The following is a 22,854-nucleotide window of genomic DNA, read 5'->3' as shown; positions in this document are numbered from 1 at the left end:
TTGCCTTCAAAGCTCCTGTCAAGAAGTCTGATTGTGTCTGGAATTGATGGGTTCTTGGTCTTGCTGACTTCAAGAATGAAGCCGCGGATACCCGCGGTGAGTGTTAACAGTTCTTAAAGATGGTATGTCTGGAGTTTGTTCCTTCAGATATTCAGATATGTCTGGAGCTTCTTCCTTCTGGTGGGTTCGTGGTCTCGCTGACAGTGAAGCTGCAGACCTTCGCCATGACTGTTACAGCTCATAAAGGTGGTGTGGACCCAAAGAGTGAGTGGCAGCAAGATTTATTGTAAAGACCAAAAGAACAAAGCTTCCACAGTGGAGAAGGGGACTCGCAGCTTGCTGCTGGCTCAGGCAGCCAGCTTTTATTCCCTTATCTGATCCCTCCCACATCCTACTGTTTGGTCCATTTTACAGAGAGTGGATTTGTCCATTTTACAGAGAGCTGATTGGTCCATTTTGACAGGGTGCTGACTGGTGCATTTACAATCCCTGAGCTAGACACAGAGTGCTGATTGGTGCATTTACAATCATCTAGCTAGACATAAAAGTTCTCCAAGTCCCCACTAGATTAGCTAGACACAGAGCACTGATTGGTGCATTTATAAACCTTGAGCTAGACACAGAGTGCTGATTGGTGTGTTTACAAACCTTGAACTAGACACAGAGAGTGCTGATTGGTGCATTTACAATCCTCTAGCTAGACATAAAAGTTCTCCAAGTCCCCCCCCCACCCAATTCAGGAACCCAGTTGGTTTCCCCTGGTGGGTCCTGCACCAGGGCCTCAGGTGGAGCTGACCACCAGTCCCGCTGCACAGCCTGCACTCCTCAGTCCTTGGGTGGTCGATGGGACCCGGGACGTGCAGCAGGGGGCGGTGCCTGTCGGGGAGGCTCCAGCAGCACAGGAGCCCACCGTAGGGGAGCTCGGGCATGGGGGTGCTGCAGGTCTGAGCCCTGTCCTGCAGGGAGGTGGCTGAGGCCCAGCAAGAATTTGAGTACAGCACGGGCAGGCTGGCAGTGCTGGGGGACCCGGTGCCCCCTTCACAGCTGCTGGCCCAGGTGCTAAGCCCCTGACTGCCCGGGGTTGGCAGTGCCGGCTGGCCCCTCCGAGTGTGGGGCCTGTTGAGTCCACGCCCACCTGGAACTCACGCTGGCCTGCGAGCGCCATGCACAGCTCCAGTTCCCACCTGCACCTCTCCCCCAACACCACCCCACAAACAGAGCCAGCTCTGGCCTCAGTCAGCCCAGAGAGGTGCTCCCACAGTGCAGCAGTGGGCTGAAGGGCTCCTCAAGCACAGCCAGAGAAGACACCGAGGCTGAGGAGGCACTGAGAGTGAGCGAGGGCTGCTAGCACGTTGTAGTCTGTCATGATGACATTTTGATTCTAGAATTTTTGAGGGAAACTTCTTCTACCCCTGTCCATCATGTTCTGAAACCTCATTGGATTTTTTTTTTTTTGTCCACAGTATTTTGAAATTTCATGGTAATGTGACAGAGTGGAGATCTTGTTTTCATCTATTGTGCTGACATTTAGTGGGCTATGACAATCTGAAAATTCATTATACTTCAGTTCCTGGAAATTTTCTTGGATTATGTCTTTGTTGATTTCCTGTCCTTCATGCTCTGTTTCTGAAGCTCCTATTATTTTGACAGTGAGACTCCTAAATGTGACATCTATTTTTTTAAATCTTTTCCTTTATATTTTCCTTTCTTCATCTTTTTTTAAAAAAATCACTTTCTTGGCTGGGTGTGGTGGCTCATGCCTGTAATCCTAGCACTTTTGGAGGCCAAGGCGGGTGGATCACGAGGTCAGGAGATAGAGACTATCCTGGCCAACATGATGAAACCCCATCTCTACTAAAAATACAAAAATTAGCTGGGCATGGTGGTGTGTGCCTGTAGTCCCAGCTACTCGGGAGGCTGAGGCAGGAGAGTCACTTGAACCCAGGAGGCAGAGGTTCCAGTGAGCTAAGATCACAACCCTGCACTCCAGACTGGCAACAGAGTGAGACTCAGTCTCAAAAAAAAAAAAAAAAAAATCACTTTCTTGATTTTCTCAAGTTTACTTTCTAAACTTTCTATTGATTTCTTATTTCTGTTATTATATATTTAAATTCCCAGATACTTTTCTAATTATCTAAATGTTCCTTTATATAGCATCTTGATTTTATTTCTTACAAACACTTTCTCTGAGGATAATAATGTTTAAATTATTTTTTTGCCTGAATAGTCTTTTTCTTTCAAGGTTTTCTTTGGTTATTTCAGTCGTATTTCCTATTACATACTTTTCTCAAATATATGTTGATCCTTTGGTGTCTGCAAATTTTCAAAATTGGGGATCAAAGACCTGACTGAAGGAAGTGCCTATTGGTGATAGTTTTTATTACAGATGTTCTATCTGGTCAGATGTTTTGTTGAGAGAATCTAAATTACCAGTATATTTAGGTATTTTCTTTTGAGTTGGTCAGAATTCTTAGATAGGGGAAAATTCCTCCCTTGTTCTGCATGCATATAATATTTGCTGCTACCTTTCTGTAGTCAAGTTGGGAAGAGTCCAGCATAGATGTTTTGAGTGTGGTGCACCTGACCTCAACTGTTTTAATCTCCATGGTATGAAAACCTTAGCAGTTGGGGAAGACACCAGGAGCTAGTTGTTTCAATCAATTTTTCTGGTTTTAATTTCATTTCTTCTATTCCTACTTCCATGAGTACCTGGTACCATTTAAGCTACTCTTTTAAGACAGCACATGCCTTTACTTTTCCCACTACAATATAAGGTTTTAGGTTTCTTAGTCTGTTAGGCGAATTACCACTCACCTGCCTCCAGCTTTCATAATGCTGTTGTTGCCTCCTCTCCCATTATCATTGTCTTTGTGGGTTAACTTCTTTAAACCCCAAACCACACACTTTTCCTATCATTTTAGCGGGATTTGGGGAAGAAACATGTACAGATGCATTTATTAAATTTATCATCTTTAAGTGAATGTTCTTGATTCTTGAGTTTCTTATTATGACTAATCTCTAGGTTGGTTATCAGTCTTCTTGAAGTCATTCCTTTAAGATTTTGAGCTGCTGAAATTCCTGAGATTTTACATGCATAACAATATATAAGCAAAAACGTATTTGTTTATATTATCTTTTCCTTAGAACTTTGTAAACTATTCCCACTGTATTTTTGTCAATTTAGTGTTGTCAAAGAAAAGATCCTGACCATTTCCTATTTGTAAATATAAATGTAAATGATTTTTTGTTGCTTTTTTCTGCCAAAACATCACAAGATTATTTATGCTATAGATTCATCAAATCCAGTCAGTCTTAGTATTGTGTTCATCCTTTAATTTTTCTTTGAACAAATGGGCCCTTTAAAGCTACAGATTTAAATGTCTTTGTTGAGTTCTTTTTTTCAGGGCTGCCAATTTAGCATTTGTTGGACCTCCTTTTCCTTTCATGTTGTTTATTCCTTCAATAATTTTAGTTTCTCTTTTCAATTTTATTTTATTTGTTTTGCTCAAGCCTGTCCTCATGTTACAAGATATTAAAAAATCTGTACCTGTTCTTCTCAATGTGGCTTTTATCTCTGATAGTCTTATTTTCCTCTTCCATTCCTTTACTAAATTCTGCAGCTTACTTGTCTTCTTCACCAAATGGTTGTACATTGTTTAGTTCTTTTGTATACTGCATCTTTGAGACTATTGGAATTAGCTGTTAACACATTTTTGTTCCCTTAGTAATTCCTCTTCTAGTTTTTAAAAATATTTTTTCTTCCTTTTGGCTTTTTTCCCTCCAAGATCTACAAAGTTCCTACTGCATTATTTGTAACATTATTTATTATTTGGGGTTTGGGATAGATGTTTTCTAAAGAATACTGTAAGAAGTGGGCCTAAAGGGTAGATTATAGGCCGAAGGAGTGTTTTTTTTTTTTTTTTTAATTGACACATAGTAATTGTATGTATTTGTAAGGTTTAGCATGATATTTAGATATATGTATACAATATGTAATGATCAAGTCAGGGTAATTAGTGTATTCATTACCTCAAACATTATCTGTTTATTTTTGTTGAGAACATTCAAAATTTTTTCTTCCAGCTATTTGAAAATATATAATAAATTATTGTTAAATATAGCCATCCTACAGTGCTTTAGAAGAAACGAAATTATTCCTCTTACCTAATAGTAATTTTGTATCTGTTAACACACCTCTTCCTGTTCCCCTTCTCCTACACTTTCCAGCTTCTAGTAACCACTATTCTACTCTCTATATCTATGAGATCAAAGTTTTTAGCTTCTACATGTAAGTGTGAACATGTAGTATTTATCTTTCTGTGCCTGCTTGGCTTATTTCATTTAATGTACCCCATTCATGTTGCTGAAAATGACAGGATTCCATTTTTTTTAAATGACAGAATAGTATCTCATGATGTATTTATGCCACATTTTCTTTATCTATTCATCTGTTGATGGACACTTAGGGCTATTGTGAATAGTGCTGCAATAAACATGAGAGCAAAGATTTCTTTTTGACAAACTAATTTTCTTTTCTTTGGATATGTATATACCCAGTAGTAAGATTGCTAGACAATATGGTAGTTCTATTTCTAGCTTTTTGGGAAACTTCATACTGTTTACCATAATGGCTGTATTAATTAAAAATCTCTACCAATGTTGTGTAAGAGCTCCCTTTTCTCCACATCCTTGCCAGCATTTGTTATTTTTGGTCTTTTTATAATAGCCATTCTAACTGGGGTAAGATTATATTTCATTGTGGTTTTGATATGCATTTCCCTGATGGTTAATGATGTTGAGCATTTTATTTTATTTTATTTCATTTATTTATTTATTTATTTATTTATTTTTTATTTTTCTTTTTTTCTTTTTTTTTTTTTTTTTTGAGACGGAGTCTCGCTCTGTCACCCAGGCTGGAGTGCTGTGGCCGGATCTCAGCTCACTGCAAGCTCCGCCTCCCGGGTTCACGCCATTCTCCTGCCTCAGCCTCCCGAGTAGCTGGGACTACAGGCGCCCGCCACCTCACCCGGCTAGTTTTTTGTATTTTTTAGTAGAGACGGGGTTTCACAGTGTTAGCCAGGATGGTCTCGATCTCCTGACCTCGTGATCCGCCCGTCTCGGCCTCCCAAAGTGCTGGGATTACAGGCTTGAGCCACCGCGCCCGGCCTATTTATTTTTTTTGAGACAGAGTTTCGCTCTTTTGCCCAGGCTGGAGTGAAGTGGCACGATCTTGGCTCACTGCAACCTCCAACCCCCAGATTCAAGTGATTATCCTGCCTCAGCTTCCTGTGTAGTTGGGATTATAAGCCCCCATCATCACGCCCGGCTAATTTTTGTATTTTCAGTAGAGACGGGTTTCACCATGTTGGTCAGGTTGGTCTCAAACTCCTGACCTCAGGTAATCCACCCGCCTTGGCCTCCCAAAGTGTGAGGATCACAGGTGTGAGCCACCACACATGGTCAAGCATTTTTAAAAATAGACCTGATGTCCCTTTGTTTGTCTTGTTTTGAAAAATGCCTATTCAGATCAGCTGCCTATTTTTAATTGGATTTCTTTTTCTGTTGAGTTCCTTATATATTCCAGATATTAAATATTAATCCCTTGTTGGATGAATAGTTTCCTTCTATTCTTCAGGTTGTCTGTTTACTCTATTGATAGTTTCCTTTATTGTGCAGAAGTTTTTTAGTTTGATATAATCCCATTCGTCTATTTTTGTTTTTATTACCTGTGCTTTTGAAGTCTTATTCATAAAACATTTGCCCAGACTAATGTCTTAGGGCATTTTTTCTGTGTTTTCCTCCAGTAATTTTACAGTTCTGTGCCATACATTTAAGTCTGTATGTCACCCTGATTTGATTTTTATATACGATGTAAGAGAGGGGTCTAGTGTCATTCTTCTGTTTGTGGATATCCAGTTTCCCCAGCACCATTTATTGAAAAGATTGTCCTTTCCCAATGTGTGCTCTTGTTGCTTTTGTCAAAAATCAGATAGCTGTAAATATATACCATACTATTAGTGTCACTACAGCTTTGTTGAAGTATATGTTGTATATGTTGAAGTCAGATAGTATGATGCCTCCAGCTTTGTTCTTTGTGCTCAGGATTTCTTTGGCTATTTGGTGTCTTTTGTGGTTCCATATCAATTTTAGGATTGTTTTTTCTATTTCTGTTGAAAAGGTCAATGGTTAAAAAAAGTCATTGGTATTTTGATAGGAGTTGTATTGAATCTGTAGATTGCTATGGATAGTATAGTCATTTTAGCAATATTAATTGTTCCATTCCATGAACATGTGATGTCTTTTAATTTTTTTGAGTGTCTTCTATTTCTTTCCTCAGAGTTTTGTAGTTGTGTTTATAGAGATCTTTCACCTCCTTGGTTAAATTCGTTTGTAGCTTTCTCTTTTTCTGTAGCTATTGTAATTGGGATTGTTTTCTTGATTTCTTTTTCAACCAGTTTGTTATTGATGTGTAAAAAGGCTACTGATTTTTATATGTTGAATTTTGATCTTGAAACTTAGTTGAGTTCATTTATCAGTTCTAAGACTGTTTTGGTTATATCTTTAGGTTTTGTTTTAAATATAAGATTATGTCACCTGTCAACAGGGACAATTTAACTTTCTCCTTTCTAATTATGGATTTTTTTCCCCTTATTGCTCTGTCTCGGACTTCTAGGCTGAAGGAATCTGCAGTTTATATCTTTGTCTATTATCTCAAACGTTCTCTTATCTCACTGTTGTTTTCTTTAACCCCAGGGTCCGTTTACTTTCACTTTTTAAGAGTTAAGAAGCTGGGATGGCCCTGAAGAAATCTCTCTAATTATGATATAATAATTTATGACGTCCCTTATTTCTTTTCCCCAGCTTACTTTCAGCAAGTTGCCTTAGCGGGAAGATTGGATCATATACAATAAAAATGTCACAATTGCATGATTTCACTTTTATTATTACCTTTGCCATTATGCAGTGTTAAAATAGGCCTTTACAGAAATCTTCCTGTCTTTTTATAGGCTCTGAAGTCTTTTTTTTTTGTTTCTTTTTTTAATTTTAGGGATGGACTCTTGCTCTGTTGCCCAGGCTGGAGTGCAGTGGTGTAATCTTGGCTCACTGCAACCTCCCCCTCCTGGGTTGAAGCAATTCTCCTACCTCAGTCTCCCAAGTGGGTGGGATTACAGGCTCCTGCCACTATGCCCAGCTAATTTTTGTATTTTTAGTAGAGACAGGGCTTCATCATGTTGGCCAGGCTGGTCTCCAACTTGCAACCTCAGGTGATCTGCTCACCTCAGCCCCCCAAAGTGTTGAGATAACAGGTGTGAGCCACCACGTCTGGCCAGCTCTCAAGTCTTAATACTCAGTCACTGAGAACTTTTAGAAAAATGTACATCTAGCTTAATTTGTGAGATGTATCTCTGACGTACATAATCTCTCACTTCAGTGTATATTTCACAGTTTGGAGCATATTTGCTTCACATTTTAAAATTTGAAGTTGTAACTGGTAGCTTTATTGTTTGTTTCCTTAGAATGGAGCCCACTATTCTTATCTTTTGTTCTTTTTCTGGGCTTAGGGGTAGGAAAATGTAAAAGTGATTTTGCTCTGTCTTCTTTAGATAGAAGTCCTCTCATAATTTATGCTTAAACCTTGATATTGCATCCAGAGCACTCAGGAAAAAAATGTATATGTATATGTGTGTGTTTTAGGTTTTCTTTCTAGAATATGTTTTAATATAATTAAACATACTTAATTATAGGTTTTAAATAATTAAGTAATGGAAAAGTTGTAGAATGATTTCCTTTCTTTTCTGCTCTATTATACATCTTTCTCAATTCATACTGGCATTTAAACTACTTACGTAGATGGAAATGTTAATCGTATGGTACAAGTATGCCTTGTAGACATCCCATTCCTAGAAGTTATTTTCATCTCATTAGGTATCAACTGAGCAGAATGACTGTATTCACAGTGACCTCGGTATAGTTAGTGAGCAATCTCCGTGTCCCATTAAGACTGCTACACAGAATTAAATTAGTAACAGGATATTCAAATGTTGATTTTCTTGTCCTAGGGTATGTTTTCTTTATCCTAATTGCCATAGACATTAAAGATTCAATTTATTCACTCTCTTTGGAAAAGAGCTCCATTCAGTTGTAATCAAACCAATCCATATCCTTCCAATCTTAATTACATTAATTTAATCTTATATTAATTAAGGAATATTCATGGCTGTTGAACATTGTAATAGGTAGAAATAATTAGGAATCCAAATATCTGAATGATGCATTGTGAAAATTGAATTATGAGAGAGAAGTTGCATAGTTTCAAGGTCTAGTTTTTGTTTGCTACTTATAAAAAAAACCTAGTAAACTACTGTTATAAAGCTTTATCAGTTTATCTCTATAGTAAAAGATCTATAACCCACAGAAAAACTAACTGAAATTAACAATGTTCCTTCATAAATCACTTATAATCAACCCATTTTCAGCATTTTGTTGAGAGCTTTCTGACTTCTTTTTCCATCAACTTTATTATAAAATATTTTCACATTTATAGTTATATTATATTTAATCATATTGTCTCCTTTTCTGCATTCACATAGAACTTGCAATTGAAAAATAAACTTTGCCATTTAATTATATCATATTAATACCACATGTAATGGTTTCATTCATATCATCTCTTCCACAAGATGATCTTCAAAGGCAACAATCATATTGCAAAATAATATTAATATTTATTTAGTTCTTATTATATGCTAGGCACTCTTATGTGGTATCTAGCATATTCCTAAATGTTGAATATGTATCACATTGGAGATAACATGTATCATATGTCAAGTAGCTTAGTATCTATGACAATTTAGGAAGGAAATATAATAGCTTAAGTATGGGCTTTGGAGTCAGACAAATTGAGTTTTGATCCTTGGCTCTTCTTAGTGGCTATATAATTTTGGGTAAATTACTTAGTCTCTCTGAGACTACACTTCTCCTGAAAGATTAATATATTTCATAAAGTTTTTCTAAAATATCTTCACATAGTAGATGCTTATGTGGTAACTATTTTTATTCATAATCTGACAGTTGATTATTATAGATGAAAATCTCTTTATAGTATATATTCCTGTCTCAACCAATATTTTATTCTGTTTATTTACTTCGTATCTTCATCTACTATCTCAAACATTCTCTTTTCTGTGTTTATGATTGATATATGTATCAGATAAAAATTATATATATAATTTATATATACTATATATTTATATGTAGTTTATATTAAATAATATAAATATATAGTATATATTTTATATATATTACAAATTTGCATTTAATAGCCCTAGAATCTTTGGCAATTTACTGTATCACTTTGAGTCTGTTCCTGACCTTGGATGATCTGCCCGCCTCGGCCTCCCAAAGTGTTGGGATTACAGGCGGGAGCCACCACGTCTGGCCTCCCTTTTTTTAGATTTGTGTAACTGCTTGTCCTCCATATTGAATAATACAGTTGCATGCATACTGTCACCAAGCAAATATAAGAGGATGGATAGTCCTGTGCTTAACCTAAAGGTACTCCACAAACCCATAAAGGAGCAGAAGAAACCAAGTTATGAAAGATCAGACAATGAGGAAGAAACTGCTGTTTTCAGCAACATATGAAAACTTTATGTTGTTTCCAGTCCTGATAACAACAGCGTGACAGCACATATACGACTGGTATTCAAGGGTCCCAGATCAATGGAAGAAAACACAGGAAAAGGAATTGAAAGTATCTTCCATTAGATGCTGAAGAACCATTCAGGATCCTTGACTACAGATCTGAATTCTCTGAGGCTTATGGGTAAGCTCATGATGGGAGTGGCGTTACTTTCATCATTTTATCCCTAGCATGTATCACAAATATCAGACACAAAACTGACCTTCAGTATTTTTTAATGAACATCATTGTTTTACATCAGAGCAATTATTTGTATTCTTCACTATTAAAAACACAATCAAATCACAATAATACCAAACCTTTGTTTGATTCAGGGGTGAGGGCAGGCTGCTTTTCATTCAAAAGCAGATATTAATACTCTAAACAGTCCTTATAGGTACTGATGTGTCTTGCTAATCTTTTACAAAATCTCCCATAACTTTCAAAAGCAGCATTGGATCCACCACTATAAGACAGGTCACTTTTTAAAAGTTATTTTTTGTATACTGACAGGAATTAGGTTCACTTGTAGGGAATTCCTCTTCTTCTAAGAAAAGACACTCACAGTTTTCCACTTTAGATGATGTGGAATACAATTCTAATTAAATAAGAAAGAAGTCTCGCACGCGGAGCCATGAAGATGGTACCTCCACGTCATACATTCATGTATAGTAAAAGAACAATTCCAATAAGCCAGTGTTCTCTCCTTTGTATTAACACTTTATTTTAAAATTGCAAATTATTTATGGACCCTTCCGCCCTGTTGTACCTATCATCTTAATCCATTGCCCCAAGGTCAGTGGTGCTGGGTTTTAAATTTACTGCGATTTTTTTGTTCTATTTCAGAAATCAGTAAGGTCAATGCTGCGGAAATTATCAACAACCGTAAGTTCAGATACTTTTTAATTAAAGTTTTGAGGTGATCTAAAGCATAGCAGTCATGATTTGTTACTGTTGGTTAGGAACAGTTCTAAGTGTTTCACACATAGAGTAATTAATTTAATCTTTGTAACCATCCTACAGATGGGGATGATTATGATTCCATTTTTGAGACGGGGAAACTGATGCACAAAGAAGTGAAATAATTGCCCAAATTCATCTATCTTGTAAACGATGAGGCCAGAATACAAACTCAGGGAGTCTGATTGCAGAGCATGAACTTAACTATAACTTTATCTGCCTTCCACAGCTCACACATTCTCCAAGTGCTAGTGTCTTGATGACAGTATGCTGGTATGCAGGCAATCCACTGGCTGCTAATGATTCCTGTACAGATTACACTGTAGCTATAAGCACAAGATATTGTCAGATATAACTGTACAAAGCGAACTCAGCTCACTCTCTGCTTTGTAATCAAATGTTATTCTTAATGAAACAAAACTGACTTTTTCTGACAGGCTGTGTGAGATGCGCAAGGATGTCACCTACATTTGTTAAAGTCAGGGTAGGTTCCACTGCTCAGGAAGGAGAATGGCCATGGCAAGCACGCCTTAAAATGAATGGACAACACTACTGTAGGGCATCATTGATCAGTGAAAGATACTTGGTGACTGTGGCTCACTGTTTTAAAGTGTAAGTTCATTATGTTGCCCAAGGCAACAGAAACCAAAGGCTTTGGAGGAAGTTCCAGTTTGTACCTGTTATCCCTGTTTAAATATTAGCAGCACTCCCTTTCATTCTCAAAAGTGTCCTGGTTTGGAAGGAAAAATTATATGGCAAGCCTATCTAAGACTTTCCTACCTTTTCAGTAAAAATGGGAAGAGTCATTCATTCTTGACAGTGCATTTTTTTCTTCACATGATACTTACCTCTCATCACTTTATAATACAGTCATCCTAAACTACTTGTAGTTGCTGAAACACATTCTGTTTCATATGTACCTTCCTCTCCGCACATGCCTGCCCCCATCTGCTCATCTTTTAGGCAAATATGACTTAGACCCATAGTCTTATCCAAAATACTATTTTCCCTAAGAAATCTTCCATTCCCTTAAGAATACAGATTTAAGTCTTCCTATTCTGTAGTCTCACTAATTATATACACCACTATTTAACCTATTTTAACTGCTAGTGTTTACACCTACCTTTCACTAGATTTAAACTTTTTTATGGCCACTTATTTTATTCTATTCCCCCATTGCCTTATATAGTGTATGGTGTAGGAGCTCAAGATTTTTTAAAATGAGTTAAAAATCAGATTATAAATTGCTAATGAACTATAGATCAAGGAAGTATTCATGCCAAGAAGAGTACAGTAGATACAGAATGTATTTCTATTATCTTGAAATAAATACAAAATATATGATTTTTATTTCTTTAGGACAAAAAATCCAAAAAACTATACTGTCAGCTTTGGCATGAAAGTAACTCTACCCTATATGCAACATGATGCTCAACAAATTATTATTCATGAAGACTACATCCAGGATGAACATCATGATGATATTGCACTTATTCTGCTCACTAAAAAGGTTTTATTTAAGAATGATGTACATCGAGTTTTTCTTCCTGAAGCCACATAGATTTTTGCACCTGGTGAAGGAGTTGTTGTTACAGGATGGGGAAGACTTTCATTTAATGGTAAGACCAGGGAAAATGTAACATACCATGTAAGGTACAAAAGCAACAGGAAAATAGTAATCTAGGTGTAGAGTCAAAGGCATCATTTACCTCCAGATGTTGAGTACTCTCAGACAATCTCTTAGGGAATGGTGCATATGGAGTTATGACTTTGCAAACTGCCTGGGTTTCAAACATTCCAAGGAAACCAATTTGGTTGTAGAACCTCCCTAACCTGGAAAAGCCAACTGAGAAAGCTGTGGTCCAAAGATGTAGGAAGAGAGATAAAGAGAGACAGGCAACATTAGAAAGATATTTCAAATTATAATTTGAACATTTCTTTTTTATCAGTTTGAATGAGGAAAGTGAGTGGGGCTTTTTCATTCTAAAAGTATGCAACAGTCAAATATAGGTCTTATGTACAGAGGATAAAGCAAGGTCATCCAGTTCTTTCAGCTTGTTTGCGGATATTTAATTCCTTTAGGTAAATATCCAGTGTTCCTTCAGAAAGCATCTGTGAAGATTATTGATACAAACACTTGCAATGCTAAAGAAGCCTATCATGGTATGGTGCAGGATACAATGCTATGTGCTGGGCACATGGAAGGAAATATTGATGCCTGCCAGGTAATTCTGGCTATTATTTACATTGACCAGTAGTATATAAATAACTGTTCTTACTTTATGAAAATAATCAATATGGAGACAATTCTATACTTCAATTAATTTGCACTTTTCCAATCCTGTCAAAGTTCCTCTCAGCTTTGGCACTAAAGTAATTCTTCCCTACATGCAACATATGTTTTTAAGTGTTTAACAAACATTTATGCTGGACTTATTCTGAGTCAAACACTGTTTTAAGTCCTCTACAAATGTTGATTCATTTAATCTTCATTACACTCTTACGATGTAGATAATACCAGTATTCTCATTTTATGATGAGGAAATAGAGGCAGGTAAATTTTAGTAATTTGCACATCATAGCTGACATACAAACCTAGGCTGTCTAGCACCACAGTCCAGATTCTTAGCTACATTTCAATAAATAATCATCTCAGAATTTTTTCAATTACTTTCAGCCCATTCTGAAATTCCTCTCACTTTCTTACCTCCTCATGGTTAGAGTTCTGGTATTTTTTCTCAGATATGAAGTCCCGTATTCCAAGTATATTCATATGTCTCCCAAAGCTTTGTCATGGAATTAAAGCTTGTAACTTATTAAATCATACCTTTGGTGCAGTGGCTCATGCCTGAAATCCCAGCACCTTGGGAAACCAAGGCAGGAGGACTGTTTGATATCAGGAGTTCAAGACCAGCCTGGGCATCACAGTGAGACCTCATCTCTACAAAAAACAAAAAAATAGCTAGCTCAGTGTGGTGGCATGCCTGTATTCCTAGCTACTCAGAAAGTTAGGTGGGAGGATTACTTGAGCCCAGGAGTTCCAGGCTGCAGTGAGCTGTGATCATGCCACCGCACTCCAGGCTGGGAGACAGAGTGAGATCCTGTCTCTAAAATATAAATAAATTTAAAAAATAAATCACACCTTTCAGTTTTAGGTAAACTCCAGAGTCCTAGACAAGGTATTCTGGTCAGTCACAGTTGAAGTTAATGGTGACACAGGGATTTACACTGTAGGTAAAATGCTAATGACTCACAAACTTTATCTGGAGTTATCATTTAGTGTAAATGAAGTATCCGAAAGGAAATTCTCACAACGATATATATTCTTTGTTTTATTCAGGGTGACTCTGGAGGACCATTAGTTCATCCTAATTCTCAAAATAATACCTTGTTGGAGTAGTGAGCTGGCGAAGGAATGAATGTGGTGCAATCAATAGTCCAGGGGTCTACACACGAGTGACCACCTACCGCAACTGGATTGCCTCTAAGACTGGTGTCTAACAGAAAATCATCTCCTAGCAACTATTGTAGGTTGATTTTGCCTGTTACTCCTAAGCCTTACTTAACATGCATTTTAAATTAGTGTGTACAATGGCTGTTTTGAAAGAACTGTCATCCCAAGGGAATATCTGTGGACTTCTAAGCTAACTCAATAAAACAAGACATCTCAGGTTTGGTCCAGAAAAACCAAAGCAAAGACAGTGTTCACATCAAAAACAGACTATTATAATACGAATTATTTTTCTGTTTCATTAACTCACATCATGGCTATCTCATCACAGCATAAACTCTTGGTTTTTGTCATTCAGACTTTCTAGAATTGTGAAAGTGTGTCCTTGTCCATGGCAAATTAATCACTGTAACTGGAATCAATACTTTATGCAGACTGGGTTGGAATATGCTATATCTGCCTTCATATCATAGTGTTTGTGGAAGGTGTGTGGTTGTGATCTAAATCTAGTCTGAATGTAGGCACTGAGTTACACTCTTTTATTTGTATGAGGTCTTGATCAATTCTTGCAATCATTGTGAAAGAATTTCACATCAGCAAAACCAGGCAAAACAGCACATTTTAGACTTACAGAGACCAGGCAGAGTAGTAGTTCTTCACTGTTGTTACAAGTTTCTGTGGAAATTCTTTATTTGTAACATATTTTGAAAAGTATGCACCCTGAAAATATGTAATGTATTTTAATTAAAACAAATTTAAAAGCAAACTGTTCAATGACAGTTTTCTTTTTGGTTTTTGTTTGCTTTGAGAATTCGTGCGTGGGTTTTCCTTTCTAACTTCTTTTTCCATAAAAAGAAGGGTTGCCTGTACTTGGACCATGGCTTGCGGGAGGACACAGGGTGGTTAAAAAGTATCTTGAGGGCCGGGCCTGGTGGCTCATGTCTGTAATCCCAGCACTTTGGGAGGCCGAGGCAGGCAGATCACTTGAGGTCTGGAGTTTGGGACCAGCCTGGCCAACATGGTGAAACCTCGTCTAATTAGCTGGGGGGTGGTGGCTGGCGCCAGTAATCTCAGCTACTCGGGAGGCTAAGGCAGGAGAATCACTTGAACCGGGGAGGCGGAGGTTGCAGTGAGGAGAAATCACCACTACATTCCAGGCAGGGAGACTCTTCTAAACAAAACAAAACAAAACAAAACAAAAAAACAGTATCTTGAGGCTGAAGGGGGCAGCTCCGGTGGACGCTGCCCCAGGTCTGACAGAGGAATGGGGCCGGCGGGCCTCTTGAAGGCCTCCGGGAGCCGCAGGCTCCTTGTTGCGCCAGAGGAAGAGGCCTGGCCAGCGCGGGTTGGGCCCCTCCAGCCCGCTGAGTCTGGTCAGGTGGTTGCCAATCTTCCGGATGAGTTTTCATTCGCGGCCTAGAAAGTCGTTCTCCAGGAAGCCACAGACGTGAGGGTCTGCATGCTTTGCGCCCAGGGTGTGCAGATTCAGCAGGGCCTGGTTCAGGCTCATCTCCAGGGCCAACGCGGCTTGCAGGGCGCCCAAGCTGCTGTCCTGTTCATCCCAGGACGGCTTCTGGGCGGCATCGCAGAGGGCTCCGCGGTGGTTTTGCGTCTTCCACAGACTCTGGGCGTCCTGTCACTTCTTCTCGGAAGAAGTGGCCCATGCCCTCCAGGGCCACGTCGTCGCGGTGGAAATGGAGGAAGACAGAGAGGTAGGTAACGGACGCCAGCAGCTGCGGGTTGACCAGGCTGCTGTTCGCGGCCTCCACTTCGGCGCAGTAATTCTGGCTCATGGTTCTTTGGAAAGGAGCTAAATAGACACGCGCACAAAAGAAAGGCTGAATCGGTCTTGGGCTGGGGGATGATGGGAAGGCCAAGAAGATGGTTCTGGAAGCTGCAGAGGGAGTGGGGGTCTGGGGAGGAAGTTAAGGAGGAGTCAGAGGCTGGAGGCGGGAAAGAAGGGAATTCAAGAAGGAGGTAAGCACGGTATGTCTGCAGGTGGGTTTTTTGTGTGACATAAATGTTAATTTCTGGCCATGGTCCCAGTCCCACAGTCCCTAGAAGCTTGCGTAGAGCCCTGTTTTATGAACCACACAATCTCCACGCATTAAGTAACTACAGTCTGTAATACTCACTTTTAAAAAATTAAAATTTTTATTGGTATTTACTGAAAATTTAACTTAGTGTCTTGATAAGTCCTTATACAGTATTTAAATTTTACTTGAGCGTCCATGACCTAGATTAGATAGATGAGAAAATCTTTTACTTACTGAGTTTTCTTCTTCCAGAAAGTGTGGATTTTATACTATCTACTGATAACCATTTTGCATTTGCCAAAGATCTCAAATAAGTATATATGTAATAATAGTTGTCCTAAAATTTTATTAAATCACTTTTAAATGGCATTTTTAGTTCCTTTATGTCATACATAAACTCAGTTTCTTAAAACATTGAAATACCAAAGATCTTTTAAAGTAGTCTCAGCGTATTAAATTTCAGTTATTAATGATATTGATATTTAATTCCCTTGGTGGTAATTAACATTACACATTGTATTCATTATCATCATCATAATTGAAGCAGTAATGCTTAACGTTTACTGAGTTCTTACTATGTGTCAGGCACAATTCTAATGACTTTGTATGTATTATCCCAATTGATCCTTCTGTCTATTCCATGAGGAGTACTATTATTATTTTAACTTTATAGATGAATAAACAGATACCAAGAGGTTAACAACCTTGTCCAAGAATGCAGAACAACACCCACTTTACACAATCCTGCCTTTTAGTCATAGAAGTCCAGGATAAGGAAGTGATTTTTTTTTTTTTTTTTTTTTTTTTTTTTTTTTTTTGAGACAGAGTCTGGCTCTGTGGCCCAGCCTGGAGTGCAGTGAGGCTATCTTGGCTCACTGCAAGCTCTGCCTCCTGGATTCACGCCATTCTCCTGCCTCAGCCTCCCAAGTAGCTGGGGCTACAGGCGTCCACCACCACGCCCGGCTAATTTTTTGTATTTTTTTTAGTAGAGACGGGGTTTCACCGTCTTAGCCAGGATGGTCTTGATCTCCTGACCTCGTGATCCGCCCGCCTTGGCCTCCCAAAGTGCTGGGATTACAGGCGTGGGCCACCGTGCCCAAAGCTGTTGATAATTTACATTTTTGTGGGAGTTTTTGTTTGTTGGTGTTATGTGTTTGTGTGCTTGCTTGCTTGCTTTTCCTGAAAAAGGTGAAAACTTCTTACAGCTTTGGGTAATACCTAACACAGTAAGAAGTCCATGCTGGGAAATGAAATCAGGATTACTTTCACAAAAGTATTTATATTTATAGGGTATTGTATATTTCTCATTTGAGCCTATATGAAAATGCCCTCTGAATCATGGTCTGGCAAAATTGGCTCCCATTCAGGTGGATCCTGGATGCCGACTCCTCTAGAGGGGTCAGAGGAGATTAAAGGATCTAGTCTTGAGGTGGGGGTAGGAGTAGAGATTATGGAAAGTGATACTAGTGACTGCTAATATTCTAATTAATCTTGTAATTTTATGTTTTTAAGCCTTCAGATGCAACTTGAATACTAGTGTAATTGTTTTATGTGAATCCATGCCAGAACTCTGTCTGGGAGTTGGCATCTTTTTTGCTTCCATCTGCCTCTGAGAGCCAGAGTTTATTAATTTGTAGCACAAATAAGTTTACCGAAATTCTAATTTTCTTAATAAATCTCATATTTCATAATTAGCAACAGTCACTTTCCTTATAAGAAGCTTACTTTATCAAGAAAATATCTGCCACATGCAGATTCTAAATATATTAAATAATTACTGATTCTGATTCTAATAGGTTTTCAGTCACTCTTAGCAGATAAAATGTTGTTCCATGACAAAAATGATGCGTTCAGCTTGCAAATCATAAAATTACTTCAGTGCTTTTACTCAAGATTGCCATTCAATTCAATTATGCAGCAACCATGCTTATGTCTACTTCTCATTTTGTCATTCATAATATAACCAAGATATGTATGCACTCAATTTCAAAATGTAATACAATTTGTAATCTTTAATGTTTCATCCAGAGCATTCTTAAATAAAGTTGGATTTTTTTACTGCAAATGCATGGCAGTGAAAAATACAGTGATCCAATGACTCCTGGTATAGTTTGGTGCTTTTACCTTGATTTGCTAAAAGTCCCAGTTTTTTGTCACTAATCTATTTTCACTGTTAGTTTGATTTTACAGACTTCCTGAAAAAGTCTCAGAGACCCTTAGGGGTCTGCAGAAAACACTTTGAAAACTGCTGATCTATTCTAATTGTTTTAATAAGTATTCTAAAGGAAATTTTATATAACCAATATCTACAAAATAATTTCATCAATCCATAAATATCCAAGAACTGTTCATTTATATACTTATGGTGCTACAGAAGCAGGTGGGACAGACAACTAATCCAGAATGAGGGATGGGGGCAATCAAAGGTTTATCAAGTTAATGTCCCTGAGATGAGCCCTGTAGGATGAATAAGAGGAAGCCCAAGAAAAACTTCTTGGTGAAGGGGTGGAGGTGCTTGGGAAGGGCACCCAAAGTAGAGAAAACAACATTGTCAAACACTGTGACTGAATATACTATCATGCATTAGTCAGGATAGGCTAGATGTTATTGTGGTTCCACATACTTAAATCTCCATAGCTTAGCACACCAAAATATACTTCTCACTCATAGGCTATTGACAGTAGGATGACTCTCCTAGGCTGCCAGATTAGCAAACCAGGCTGCTTTCATCTTGTGGCTATGCCGTGTGAACATTGCCTTCACAATCCTAATCACAGAGCAAGAGAATGCTGCTAATAGACCCACTAACAGAATGAAAATATATCCACTAATGCTCCTAGATCATTTGTCAAAACTTATTAAATGGCCCCTTTTAACTTTAAGGGGACTGAGAAACGTGAGACAGGACATATATATTTGGAGACACAGAAATTTCTCTGGTCTAAACTAATTTGTTGAAAAAGACTGCTGGCACTAATTTCTACTGTAGCAAAGAAGAAATAGTTTTCACAGAGTAAACAGTAGAGGGCTCTGGGAATAAACTAGAATGTTGACTAGTAGGCAGCAGTGCAGTTGCAGATCAAAGAGGAGTAGAAGTAGAGCCTGGAAGGCTCTGACAAGCAAGAGATTCTTTCCGGTATAATGATCAAAAGCTCTGTGCTAGTATTGGGGAGCTTTTATCTTTAATTGGGTAGAAAAGGGAAAAGGAAAGAAGTACAATGTTGGGATGAGAATTCTTTAAAATTGCACAGACTTATAAGTCGTAACGCAAAGAAAAAAGTTACATAAAACTACTCTCTAGTTTGTCTCTGCTATATAAAACATGAGTAGAAAAAAAGACTAGAAAAAATACAGGAGACCAGAGGGTTTTTTTTTGTTTGTTTAACAGAGTTTATTCTAGTGGTTTTATGAATGATTTCTAGAGTCTGTCTTATATTTTCCATAATGAGCATGGTTACTTTATAACCAAAAGGAAAAAAAAATTCATTAACCTTTGTTTAAATAAATTTCAATTTAAATAGTATATTTTCAATAAATCGTTAGTCATTAAATATTGATGAGATATTTATGAATATGGTGAATATATTTTCCCAGCCTAAATTGGGACATTTGGCTTGATAGAAATGAATTGAAAATTTTGCATTGAACAGTCTTGGAAAATCATATGGTTGCATAGTCACAAATAACTGAAATTCTATAATTATGTTTCTTTAAGCTCAAATGGGACATAACGGCATATGATAGATTTATCATTTATTTTTGTTTTCCATAAATGTGTTAATGAAATTTATGTTAAGCTAGTTTTTATAAACGGAATTGCATTTTAAATTACCAGAATAACTTGGTATTTAAATATATCCACTATTTTGAGTTTTTTTAATGTAAAATAGATATGCACATATATGTTTGATTAAAGGATAAAAAGCCTTTAATTACTGTCTCTGACATCTGAACTTCTATTTTTTTCTTTTGCACAAGAAGACACCGATGTTCTATCACTTTTCCCAGGAGAGGGCACTACAACCCAAGTATCGGGCTTCACATATTTCCCATAAATGTCAAACTTAACATTGTTAACTTGAGAACGCTCATAAATGAGCAAAGTACAATCCCAGCAGGAGGCAGAAGAATAGGCAAAGTGAAAACTTACACCCCCCCAATCCCTATTTCTGGCAAATAAAAATATAAACCGTGATTCCATTAAAAAGAAAACTCATTCTTGCATAGGGCAGTAAGAATTTCCATGATAAATAAAGATGTATTTAAGTAATACTTTCTGCTCTAAAAGCCACATAACCTAGTGGAAAGTACCAGTATACAGCAAATACAAATGCAGGATAACTGTAATAACTGCCAGGTTTAGAACACTACACTCTGTTTTATACTTCCAGTTACCTACTTGACCACTCCAAATAATGCAAGACCCCCAAAAGTTAATATGTCCACCCCATTTTATCATTTGACTTACATATATGTTCCTCTTTATGTGTTCACCCATTTATTTAATGGCATTACTGTTCTTGAAAATTTATTATCACCTCTAATCTCTCCTTTTCTGTCATCTTTTCCCGAGTCCTAACTCCTGATGGTTTCCTAACTAGTCTTGCAAGTCTTTGGTGATTTACTAATAGGTGAAGCATAAATTTTTATCTTTTTTTTTTTGAGGCAGAGTCTCACTCTGTTGCACAGGCTGGAGTGCAATGGTGTGATCTCGGCTCACTGCAACCTCTGCCTCCTGGGTTCAGGCGATTTTCTTGCCTCAGCCTCCCAAGTAGCTGGGACTATAGGCATGCGCCACCACGCCCCGCTAAGAAGCATAACTTTTAAAATTTGATTTTCAAGTCCTTCATAATCTAAATGGTATCTAAATTCCCAGTCCTGCCTATGGGTTCCTCCCTTTAGCAACACAACATGCCAATTAAAACTCTGATTTCCTTCAGAGCCCAGCTCAAATTCCATGTAAAAAAGACTTGCTAGCAAAAATTATTCTCTCTTCTTCTGTTCTCTGATCTCATATCATTTGTATTTTTGTTAGAACACCATATTAGTCGTTTTCACACTGTTGATAAAGACATACCTGATTTTGGGCAATTTATAAAACAAAGAGGTTTCATTGGACTTAAAGTTCCATGTGGCTGGGGAAGCCTCACAATCACAGTGGAGAACAAGGAAGAGCAAGTCACATCTTACATGGATGGCAGCTGGCAAAGAGAGTTTGTGCAGAGAAACTTCCCTTTTTTAAAACCGTCAGCTCTTGTGAGACTTACTTGCTATCATGAGAACAGCATGGGAAAGATCTGCCCCTGTGATTCAATTACCTCTTACCAGGTCCCTCCCACAGCACGTGGGGATTCAAGATGAGATTGGGCAAGGACACAGTCAAACCATATTCCATGCTGGCCCCTTACAAATCTCATGTCCTTACATTTTAAAACCAATCATGCCTTCCCAACAGTCCCCCAAAGTCTTAACTCATTTCAGCATCAACTCAAACATCCATAGTCCAAAGTCTCATCTGAGACAAAGCAAGCCCCTTCCACCTATGAGCCTGGAAAATCAAAAGCAGGTTAGTTAGATACAAAGGAGGTACAGGCATTGGGTGAATACAGCCGTTCCAAATGGGAGAAATTGATCAAAACAAAGCAGCTACAGGTCCCATGCAAGTCCAAAATCCAATGGGGCAGTCAAATCTTAAAGCTCAAACATGATCTCCTTTGACTCCATGTCTCTCATCCAGGTTATGCTGATATTAAGCGGTGGGTTCCCATGGTCTTGAGCAGCTCCACCTTTGTGGCTTGGTGGGGTACAGCCTCCCTCCCAGCTGCTTTCATGGGCTGGTGTTGAGTGTCTGCAACTTTTCCAGGCACACAGTGCAAGCTGTCAGTGGATGTAACATTCTGGGGTTGGGAGTATGGTGGCCCTCTTCTCACAGCTCCACTAGGTGGTCCCCCAGTAGGGACTCTGTGTGGGAGTTCCAACCCCTCATTTCCCTTCTGTCCTGCCCTAGCAGAGGTTCTCCATGAGAGCCCTACCCCTGCAGTAAACTTCTGCCTGGACATCCAGGCATTTCCATGCATTCTCTGACATCTAGGCCAAGGTTCCCAAACTCCAGTCCTTGACTTGTGTGTACTTGCAGGCTTAACACCACATGGCAGCTGCCAAGGCTTGAGGCTTGCACCCTCTGAAGCCACAGCCGAGCTCTACATTGCCCTCTTTCAGCCACTGCTAGAGTGGCTGGGATGCAGGGCACCAAGTCTCTAGGTTGCACACAGCATGGGGACCTTGGGCCTGGCCCACAAAACCACTTTTTTCTTCTAGGCCTCTGGACCTGTGATGGGAAGGGCTGCTGAGAAGACCTCTGACATGCCCTAGAGACATTTTCCCCATTATTTTGAAGATTAACATTCAGCTCCTCATTACTTATACAGATTTTTTCAGCTGGCTTGAATTTCTCCTCAGAAGATGGGATTTTTCTTTTCTGTCACATTGTTAGCCTGAACATTTTCTGAACTTTTATGCTTTGCCTCTCTTATAAAACTGAATTTCTTTAACAGCACCCAAGTCACCTCTTGATTGCTTTGAGGCTTAGAAGTTTCTTCCACCAGATACCCTAAGTCATCATCTCTCTCCAGTTCAAAGTTTCTTTTCTTTTCTTTTTTTTTTTTTGTGAGATGGAGTTTCACTCTTGTTGCTCAGGCTGGAGTGCACTGGTGCAATCTTGGCTC

The 22,854-nt window shown here is 38.4% G+C and overlaps 1 pseudogene; it reads left to right on the top strand.

Moving 5' to 3' along the window:
- Positions 1-1,163: 1,163 nt before the first annotated feature.
- LOC105463609 (transmembrane protease serine 11B-like protein) lies at positions 1,164-14,305 on the top strand (annotated as a pseudogene).
- Positions 14,306-22,854: the final 8,549 nt, after the last annotated feature.

The sequence above is a fragment of the Macaca nemestrina genome, chromosome 3, assembly GCF_043159975.1.
Source record: "Macaca nemestrina isolate mMacNem1 chromosome 3, mMacNem.hap1, whole genome shotgun sequence".
Lineage (NCBI taxonomy): Eukaryota > Metazoa > Chordata > Mammalia > Primates > Cercopithecidae > Macaca > Macaca nemestrina.
The sequence above is the reverse complement of the archived record's forward strand: the minus strand, read 5'-3'. Positions and strand labels throughout refer to the sequence as shown.